Source organism: Lycium barbarum, chromosome 10 (assembly GCF_019175385.1).
Source record: "Lycium barbarum isolate Lr01 chromosome 10, ASM1917538v2, whole genome shotgun sequence".
NCBI lineage: Eukaryota > Viridiplantae > Streptophyta > Magnoliopsida > Solanales > Solanaceae > Lycium > Lycium barbarum.
The window spans coordinates 101,512,601-101,523,833 of NC_083346.1; positions in this window are offsets into that span (position 1 = coordinate 101,512,601).

The window sequence follows — 11,233 nt, forward strand, 5'->3', positions numbered from 1 at the left end:
CAGCTTTTGTGTCAATTTTTTTTAAAAAAAATAAAATACTGAATTTTCTTTAAAAAAATGATTTTTTAAACCCGTTTTTAAAAAAAAAATTAAAAATTTGATTTTTTATTTAAAACCGTTTTTTTTTCTTTTTTAAGAAAAAAATAAAATAAAAAAATGGATTAAAAAACAAAATTTTCTTTAAAACAATGATTTTTAAAACCCTTTTTGTTTTTAAATTTGATTTTTTTTAAAAACCCGTTTGATTTTTTTTTTTAAAAAAGTAACAAAACTGAAAACATGGATTTTTTTAAATTAAAAAACTGAATTTTCTTTTAAAAGATGATTTTTAAACCTTTTTTTTTTAACAAAACTGAAAACATGATTTTTTTTAAAATATGGAAAAATAGATTTTTTAAAAATATGGAAAACTTGATTATTTTTTTAAAATATCTTAAAAAATCTTGATTTTCATGATTTCATTTTCTTAGGACAATTTTATTTTTCAAATAAAATCCGGAAAAGGTGTTTTTCTTGTCAAAATGTGAAAAAAATGAATTTTTATAAAATTTTGGAAAAATTAATTATATTTTCAAAATGTGGAAAATCCTTTTTTTAAAACTAAATTTGAAAAGATAGATTTATTTTCATATATAGAAAAAAAAAATCAGTTTTCTAGATCTAAAAAATGTCCCAATCTTTTAATAAGAACTCTCAGTTTTTCAAATTTATTTTCTAAAAAAACGGACTTTTCATATTTTTTTAAAAACAATTCATTTTTTCATATTTTAAGAAAATACATATTTTTAAGAAAAAAAAATAAGTTTTCCCCCTTTTTATGTTTCTCACTCTCCTTGGGAGAGTGAAACACACTCTCCTTACCACGTTATCACTTAGGGGGGTAATTATTCTGTTTTAAATAAGTTTAGGGGGGTAATAGGTAATCATTCTGTTTTAAATAAGTTTAGAGGGGTAATAGGACTCAGGGAAAGGTAAGGTGTGTCGTACCAATTTCGGGTATAGTTCAAGGGGTAATAGAGCCTTATCCCTAAACTTAATGAAAGGCAAAGTTTCCTAATTTCAGATAATACAAGGGCAAATTTGATTAACCCTTTTTCTTGTTTTATTGGGAAAAATAACAAAACAAACCTAACTCAAATCTTCATAGCCGTCCACGTTTAGTATTTAGCATATTGTCAATCTTAGTTAAAAGAGGGGTGTTGGGGTGGGGGTGGGGGGTGGGGGTGGGGGGAAGGGGGAATGGGGAATGGGGAATGGGGAAGGGGAGGGGATTGATAATGTTAAGAACCTTAAATTCTTTGATTAATTTATACTTTCTCTGATTAGTTCTTATCCAATCTATGGACTTGTCATTGCACCAAGAGAGAGTTGCATAGTGGGGAATCACGTATGCCAGAAACTGGAAAAAGAAATGAACACAAAATGGTGGGTGTGGGGTTAGTATTGAAATCTCTATTAAGTGCTAAATAATTGAAGAAAATGCATTTGCGGTTGCAAGTTGCCACCTTTGAGATTTGACAAGATTTCTTTTTTTGTTTAAATAAATGTATAGTATTTTCTTTGTTTATTACTAAAAGTTAAAGCTTTTTTAAATCAAAAGGTAGTGGGCACCCGGAACAGATATATTGGTAACAAATGGATGAAATAAAGATTTCAAAAATAAAAATAAACCATAACCTTAATAAGACAAGTACGTAGATCAACCTTTTTCAAAGTTCTTTATTAAATATATGTGTATTCCAAATTGTCTTGATGATTGAAACACAAGAAATTGTAGTAGCTTATAATCTCAAACCACTCACTCTTTTTTTTTTTAATAAAAGTCCACTAGGCTTTTGGCCTAGGGCTAATTTTATAAATTTTATCAAAAAATCCAGAAGTTTGTACAACTCTAGCCAAAAGGCTAATGAAAATACAAAATTTAAACTAATGATCAAATTAAGACTTATAACTTGTCTTAATTTGATATTACAAATTGTTACAAAATTACTAATAGAATGAAATTTGAAATAATTGCTCCATAAAGAACTTCTGTTTCTATATCTGACATGCTCTATATTTGGCCCTCTATATGCACCAAGGCAGTACATTTTCTAACTAATGACCAGTTCTCAGTAGGATGAGCATCCCGGGGTGCTAATACCACCAACTAAGAAACAACCACTAAATAGAAATTGTATGCCCATGTGTACTCAAGAGGTCTGTTGTGTTCCATGTGCTCAATCATTTGGAGCAGTAATTCCACTTCATGTCATTTGTCAAAAGTGCCTCCAACCAGTTGCAATTTATGCTGGTAAAACTTCTCAACATCCTGATTACACTGTGTTTTTAAGGATATACTTAACTAAAATAGAAATGTACCAAGACGAGGGAAGCCAGAAAAATAAAGGAAAAAAAAACTGGGCAAAAAATAAACCCTCGCAGGGGGTTTCGAACCTGAGACCTCCATTATAAAAGCTCCATGCTCAACCAACTGAGCGACCCTCGCGGGTTCAAACCACTTACTCACATCATATTCTATACATGTATGTGGACAAAAATATACACACGTATAATGTGCTTTTGCATCGAACTTTTGTTTATCCAAACCTATGTCTATTGTTTTCTGTTTAATTTAAGTTTCTTTATATTTGACACGAATAGATCAGAAATGTTCCCTTTCACGGAATCTTATAGATAAACACTCTCACTTTTCAAAATTAAAGGATTCTTATAAGTGATCCTTTTCATAAAACTTGTTTATAATTACTTAATTAGGTACATGACGTTAATAACATAGTCCATATTTAACCAATCCTTGATGATAAGATAACCTTGTTGCTTTCTTGGAACTACGCCAGAAAATAATCAATTTACAATGGTGTCACTCACAATAATATTTCTTACACTAGTCATCTAAATGCGACTTCAAAATAGACCCTTTTTTTTTTTTTTGGTTAACGGTAGGATTTTATATATTATTAAGGTTCGTCCATTGACTAAGAGTAAGGAACTGATCTAAATGATACAGTTCCATTAGCATCTCTATCAAAAGCAAGAGTACTTACAAAGGAAGAAGATGCTTCAAAAACTTATAGATTGTTTCTTTCCACTCCTTGTCCCATAGATGTCCTTCAGAATTTCGCCGGCAGATCTGCGACCATATTATATACTATAAAAAAATAAGTGATTTGCGAAAGTTGAAAGTTGCAATTAACAACAAATAACGGGGTTAAAACCTCCACGAATTGCGACCTCCAACCTCCGCAAATTACATTACCATTTTTTTTTTTGTAGTGTTAGTTTCCCTTGGGATTTGGTGCAGCGACGGGTTTTCCATTTGTAGGAGTAATGACCTGCAATCAGTGAAAATGTGTGAGCATATTGTTGTATTGTAGGAGTAATGACCATCAATCAGTGAAAATATGCAAGTCTCTATTAAAATAGACGTGCTTTTAATTTGAATATTCTATTGGGAAAAACAAGCATCCGGACTAGTGCTCACCATCGGAAGCTCAGAAAGTCTGGGGTATCTAAACAGCTGGCCTCCAACCTCACCAACTCGAGTCATGTCCGCAGGCCTCGATCAATGTGTCATGGAAGAGACACACGTGGGGCTACAATCATGTCACATCACCCGAACTTTGGGGTTAGAAAAGTCTCCCTTTGGCTTATATGAGGAAGCTTAGGATAGCAGCGATGGATCATCTTCTTCCTTTCACCATTTGTAACCCTATTATTTTCTCTAAGCAATATACACTGAAGTTCATTATTTTTAGCTCTTATTTTTACTGCATTATTATTTCGAAAACAACCGTGCTTTCCATCACTCCAAATCAATCTCGTCAAAGAGTTCTCGGGGTTGGATACAGCCTACTCGTCTTTAAACCCAATAAAATTAAATCTCTAACTGATTTTTTGGTTAAACATGATTTCACCGAAAAACAAATATAATGTGTCTCAGTGTCTCGTTAAGATAAAGTTGATTTTCTTATTTTATCCATAAGAGTGACTATTTTCGCGACTCTTTAGTACTACCATGAAGAAGTTTCATGCACAGGACCTTTTTCGACGATCCTTGAGTCTTCATGAATAATCTTTCATGACGATTTACAGTTTTTGTGATGATTTTAGTCCCCACAAAATGTTTAATTTCTTATAGTGTGAGACAATAATATTTCTTTGGGGGTGTTGTGGTGGGCTGGTGAAATAATATATGAGTCCACCAAACAGGATAACCAGGTTCTCTATCTGTTCCCTCAAGTAAAAACAGAAAGTAAATAACAGAAGATATTTACGTGGAAACTTCTTACTCAAGGGATTAAAAACTACGACCTACCCCAGTAGGATTTTCAACTTCACTAAATAAAGCAACTTCATATTACAACCCATTGCAACCTTGGAATTAAACTCTTAATCCCTACCCCTTACAATACCTCTATTGTAAGCCCTTTACAATAACTCTATTGCAAAGACACTCTTGACTAATTCTAGCCAAGAACACAATCACACCTTGATTAACCCTAACCAAGAACATAAACCGACAAAGGTTGTAAATCTGTCCTACTTTTACACTTTATTGAAAGTCATGTAGGAATACAAGTAAAGAACAAAAGACAAAGATTTAACAACTAAAAAGAACCTAAGACATAGACATTGAATATTGAGCTGGTTCCTTTAGTTATTGCAGCTTTGATCTTTGAGAGAGCACTTTGGGAGCAGCGGCGGCTGCCTCTTGAGAGTAAATATTCTTTTTTATTTCAAAGTGTTAGGTTAAGCATTGGAACATATTGTATATTTATTGGGGATCATGTGAGAATCATGTGACAACGGATAGGGACATTTCAGTCTTTGGATTGGCCTCTAGCACACTGCAGCTGTGCTGCTACGGTTCTGCCAGTCGGTACAGTACCACAGTTTTACAGTTGTAGAGTTGACTGTACGACGCGCAGGGAACTTGATCGAGTACCTGGTCCCTATCTGGTTCCTCGAGAGTTTGGCAAATCATCAAAACACAAAATAACATATATTATCAATTTCCCCCCTTATTGATGATGACAAACTTAGAATTGATGTTCCCTCTAAGAACCAGATTCCCACTTGTTCCCCTGTGGATCAGGCCTATCTTCCAAGCAAACTAACATTTTACCCCTTGAACTTCAGCATATCAATTTATCCTTTGAATAACATGGTATTCTTGAACTTCAGCATATCAATTTACCCTTTGAACAACATGGTATTCTTGAACTTCAGTATATCAATTTACCCTTTGAAAAAAATGTATTTTCCCCCTTTTGGCATAATTGAAAAGAGTAATATATTGGCACAAGCAAAAAGAAGTTTAGCAGCATTAACTCATGGAAACTTGGGCAACACAACATAAACAAAAACAGGAACAACAAGTTGAATTAAGCATTACATAAAACAAAGTAATTGGCCAGAATTGATTAATCATAATAAAACAGTAGCCTTAATCAGCACAAAAATATGATATTTAAATGACCAAAAGTACCAACGTCATTATCGAACAGGGAGAAAAAGAATAGAACATTTGAAGGATTTTAAAGGGCTTAGGAATATGGGGATTGAGGATAGGATACGAAAGGAACTAAGGAGCTAGAGCCTTGAGAAGTCGATCAACTCTTTCACTGGCATTTCTCTGATCCTGGACCATTTGGTCACAAAGCTCATCAATCTTTTGTCTCAAGTTTACATTTTTAGCCCTTAACTCATTATTAGCAGCCTCCACCTCACCACTGGGCCCAGGTCCCTGTGCCTTTTCAACAAGTTGGGCTATCAAGAGAGCATTTTTGGCCTGGAGCCTTTGAATCTCAGCAGTGGCTTTCTCTTCTGCTTTAATCAAGCTAGAAATGGTTGAGTTTCTACCAACACCACCCTTCTTTTCCACACACTCACATTCCTCTAAAGTGCTTATAGTGATCATCTGGTTTCGAGTTCCCACAGTGGCTTTTGTTAGAAAGAACCCATATAGATGACCATGATTTCCCTCTCTTGCATTAACAACCTTTATGATATGATCTATCATGAGCGGTGGAAAACTGATGGAATTGAAGATTGCTAGTGCCTCTAGGAGAACCAGGTCCGCGATGGAGGCAATTGATCTTCTCTCAACTCGTGGAAGTAGCACTTTTTTAACTAGCTAGAACAGGAGATGATACTCTCTTTCCTCAGTAGCAGTCCCTTCCTTTTTGATAACCAAATCCTTGAAAGCCTCAGACGCCTTTCTTTCCACTTTTTTCATCCCAGCAGTTGGGACACCAAGGATTTCACCCAGCTTTGCTTCATCCAAGTCAAAACATGTGCCATTTACGGATACAACCAAAGTATAATCATCATTGTAGCACAAATTGGCATAGAATTCTGCCACTTGTTTTTCAAACACACTAGGGGAAGGTTGGACAAAGAGGTAATTCCATTGTTGAAATTCAACAATCTCAAGTAACTCCTTTATCCCATGTTTGTCACCAATATCAGAGTCAAACACTCTGCTTAACAGCACTTTTTGAGCCTTTAAATTTTCCTGCCTCTCCAACTCAGAAGACTTACTCTTTTGCCTCTTTGAGGAACTAGGTTCCTCACTCACACTGCTCTTTCTTTTCTTAGGAGGTTGAAATACACTCTTCACCTTTTCACCCTGTTCGCTTTCGTCAACCACAACATTTTTTTCATTAGTTTTCTTTCCTTTCTCTTCCTTTTTCTTCTTTGAATTCTTCCTAACAAGTGAAGATTTTTCCACTTCCTCTTCCTCATCCTCTACAGGCACCATATCAGTAGCTGACTCAATTTCCTCATCAACAAGCTTACGTTTCACTGAGCTCCTCCTTTTGTTGACAACACTCTTCTTCTTACTAGCCTTTAGAGCAGACTCAAGTTGATCCTTTTTCTTTTGCCCGGTGGTATATGCCTTATAAGTAATGTGTTTTCTTTCGTTGACACCACCCTTTTTCACAGCACCAGAGGTTCTTTTTTAAACACTGATCTTATGACAAGATCATCATCAGAATCAACTTCCTTAGGAGGACTGTTAGAACTAGGTTCCTTTTCAGGTAAAGGATCTCTCAGAGGTACAATAATGGTAAACAGAGTTAGTGGTTTGATAACACCATCCATATTTTCCCTTGAGGACCCTGGTGTCTCATCCTAGATAGGAGTCTTCCTGAGTACAGAAGACTCATAACTCTCCTTGGGTTGAGGGACCAAGTCACTCATTTAGTTCGCCCTTTTCTTGTCCATTTTTCATTTCCCCCTGAATCCCTGTACTACCTCTCTCAGCTTGCAAGGTATCAATAAAACCAGCTAAAATCTCGACCTCACTGTCCAAAATGTTGGACCTAACCGGTTCCTTTTCAGACAAAGACCCATCAAACTCTATTGAAGGCTCACTTTCCCCTTTAGCACTATCAAGAGGGATAAATTACCTGAGTTAGTCGAGTTTTCCTTATAATTTTCTTTATTAGCAGCATTTTCCTACTCCTCTGTAGTACCAACACCAGCAATCTTGTGCATGTCACCGAAAGTCAATTTTTCAGAAATACCACTTTGACCCTCTGTACCCATAACCTTAGCCATCATAGATTGACTGGAAACCTTGACATCATCATTTTTTTCCTCGATTTCCTCAATATTTTAAAGGTATTTCGAGATTGACACAGTTTGACCACTCTCTTCTGAGGTGGGCTTTTCAGTAGGAATAGGAGTTGTAGAAGAGAACATGAGTTTTTGGGGTTTAATTCTTGCGAGTCCTAAGGGGACCAGAAATCATTGGCTTTATTAGTGAGATAGTGGTGTATTGGTCTATGGAGATTAGGGCTTTGTGGGTGATTCTAACGATTTTGATTCCGATGGTGTTGGAGTTTTGGACGGTGAGAGAGTAGGGTTCATTTCTAGTACGATGGGAGACGGAAGATCGTGTTGAGACATGGTTAATTTGGAAGAAATAAGACACAAAGAGAGAAGAATGCAGAGGGTTTGGGGTTTAGTTGTTGTGTTCAGTGAGTGAGAAAAAAGGTGTAACGATCCGCTAGGTCGTTATTGAGGGGGGGGGTGACTTAGAAAACTAGACCTCTGTTGGGAATTCAGAGGCCGCGGGTGAGTCCGTAGCGTTATTTTATGTGTCTGTGCATATTTTGTTTGCGTTTGTAGGGCCTTGGATTGGTGTTAGGATTTTTGGGTGAAAACTAGTGCAAAAACCCTAGCTACTGGTCAAAATGGACCGCGGCAACTGGTCCATCGCAGCGGGTAGGGGGTCGTGGCCTCGGGGAGGCGGGACTTTAATGAGGTCTGCCATAGCGGGAGCTTTCGTGCTATAGCGAGACACCGCTGCAGCGGTCGACGGGAGGCAGAATTCGTGTTTTATATTCTTTATTTCGACCCCATTCCCCACATAACACCAAAACAGTTTCCAAGAATTTCTGTGGCAAAAATTTAAGGTTACGGCTAAAGTACTCTTGAAAGGTAAGTCTCAACCCTTGAATTTGTTAATTCCATTATCATGATAGGTTCCATGGTTAGTTAAAGGTCCGTTAATGGTGAATGAAAGGGCTAAAACCCTAGAACTTAAGAAACCCTTGAATAATGAATGGGTTGTTGAATTTATCGCTGTTTAATCATCTAAGAGTATATATTATCGCTTTCTAGGATGAGAACTTGTCTATTAATGGTGAACTTGTTGAATGAGATCTAGGGTTTCATAAAGATGATAGCTTTACCATAAAATCTGCTTGTGAAGGGGTTGGAACGATTAGAAAACCCATGAATGGATAGAATATGATTATTGGGGTTGATATTATAATGAAATAATACTTAGCGATAGTTTACCCATTTGAAAGGGGTAGAAGTAGTTGGGTTCTTTTCCCTAAAGTGTAGTATTGTTTGAGTAGATGATTTGAATACTCATATAGCTCTATGTTTCTAGACTTAGAACGTTCAGAAGCTTTGCGAAAGGGGAAAGCTATCGCGGAGTGATTACATTGTTCCAGTTCTGCTTTGAGGTAGGTTATGGTCTACTTGAGTTAGACTTTGATTAGTTGACTGTATGTGATACGAAATTGATAGAAGAAGCATGATTAGGGCTTCGGACATAAAGTGTGGTTGATAATTCCTACAGTTTGATATAGATTGATTAATTATATGATGAATTGATACGAAATGATAAATAAGGATTTCATATATACTCTTTTTGTTGACTTGGAGTAATCCCTTATTCATGATTATTGATGAATTGATTTTTGAGTCTTGATATGACTTGTGACATGGTGACATGTGTTCCCTGATATTGATTCTTGATTATTCACATTCCTTATTGATTGTGGAACGGAAATACATTGTGATGAGAAAGATATAAAAATATGAAAAGGCACATTTGACAAGGGGTGAGGATGTGGCCACAGTTAAAGGCTCGTGATCCAAGGTAAGATTCCGGAGCGAGTGTACATGGACACCATAGGTCCCCAGCAGGTCATGGCTAATGGGTCAAACACTACCACTTAGCATGTGTGTACGGATATGTGACAGAGTTGAGATAATTTGTGATTTACGATTGTGTTTGGTGATTACGTGGGTTGAGTTACTCTTATTGATTTCTATTTTTGTAGATTTACCTTATCCCTATGTTGGTTGATATTTAGTGTTGGATGATTTCTGTTGATAGTTCTTGAGATTATGTGTTGTTTTGCCTATCTGTCTATTTTATTAATTTTGTGATTGTATGCATGATACTAATCTTAGTCGGCCTATGATATCTACCGGTACATAGTGTTTGCACTGATACTACCTTGTTGCATTCTTTTGAGCGCGGATTGTGATCCAGAGACTTCTACGAGACCTTATATTTAGCTTTAGGCCAATTTCCAACAGATTCGAGGGTTTTTTTTATCCATGCAAAGACGCCTGAAGATCTTTCCTATTTTAGATGTCTATTTCATTTCAGACATTTATGTTATTTTTAGACAGTGGTTCTTTCTTAGACAGTTATGTTAGAGTCTTTGTACGATGACTTTCAGATTTTGAGGATGTAACAGTTTAGACTTCCGCAGGTTTTATTTAATTATGGCATGAATAGACTTTTGGAGATATTTATACTTGTTATATCCTTGAATGTTTTAAATTTGACTAAGTAATTTGATAATGGTTTGGATGGTTGGTTAAGTAGATGGTTCGCCCACTAGGGGATTTGGGTGGGTGCCACTCACAGCTGTTTGGGTCGTGACAGAAGGTGAAGTAGTGTGCCTAAGAATTGAAGTGAGGAGAGAGAGATACAAGAAATCGAGTTAAATGGGAGAGAAGGAAACAAGTGTCATTGGGTGTGGAGAAAAGGTGTTAGATATCGGGTCGGTTCTAGAGAAAAGAAAAATGTTTGAGAGTGTATTTTGGAGATTGAGGCGGGAAAGAGATTAATAACATGGCACTTTGAGAAATTTAAAATAAGTACTGAAGAGACTGCTAACCTGAATCACAGGAACCAGGTTCCTTGACCATTTTGAAAATACAGGCAAAGGCTTTGAGTAATGCAATGACACCTATACTTGTATAGTCCTGAAGCTGCCATATGTGTATACCTGTAACAGTATAAGAATGAGTTAGATGCCACCAAAAAACACTTTTTAGCATTGTACCTTTTTTTTAACATAGCCAATCATTGAGGGAACTGGTGAGTGGGTAACTAATTTAGCTTGATCAAGCCCAACTCCAAGCGATTTCTTTCGAAGTGTTCCTTTCTCAGTGCGTTGATGAAGATGTCTGCTACCTAGTCCTCTTTTTTGCAGAACTTCATACAAATCAATCCCTTTTCAACATTATCCCTCAGGAAATAGTGTCTAACATCAATGTGCTTAGTCCTTTTGTGTTGCCCTGAATTTTTTCCCATATGAAGTGCACTTGGATTATCACACAACAAGGGAACACAATCAGTGATCACACTAAAATCCTTAAGCTGTTGTTTGATCCATAACAATTGAGCATAGCAAGAAGCAGCATCCACATACTCAGCTTCAGCAGTAGAAAGAGCCACAGAGTTTTGTTTCTTAGTACCCCATGAGATCAAGCATGACCCTAGAAAACGTGTCATTCCAGATGTGCTCTTCCTCTCCATTAAGTACCTAGCATAATTAGCATTAGCATATCCAACCAAGTCAAAATTATCTCCAGGGGGATAGAAGAGGAGCAGGTCCGGAGTTCCTTTGAGATACCTCAAAGTTCTTTTTGCAGCCTTCAAATGAGATTCATTTTGGCTTCA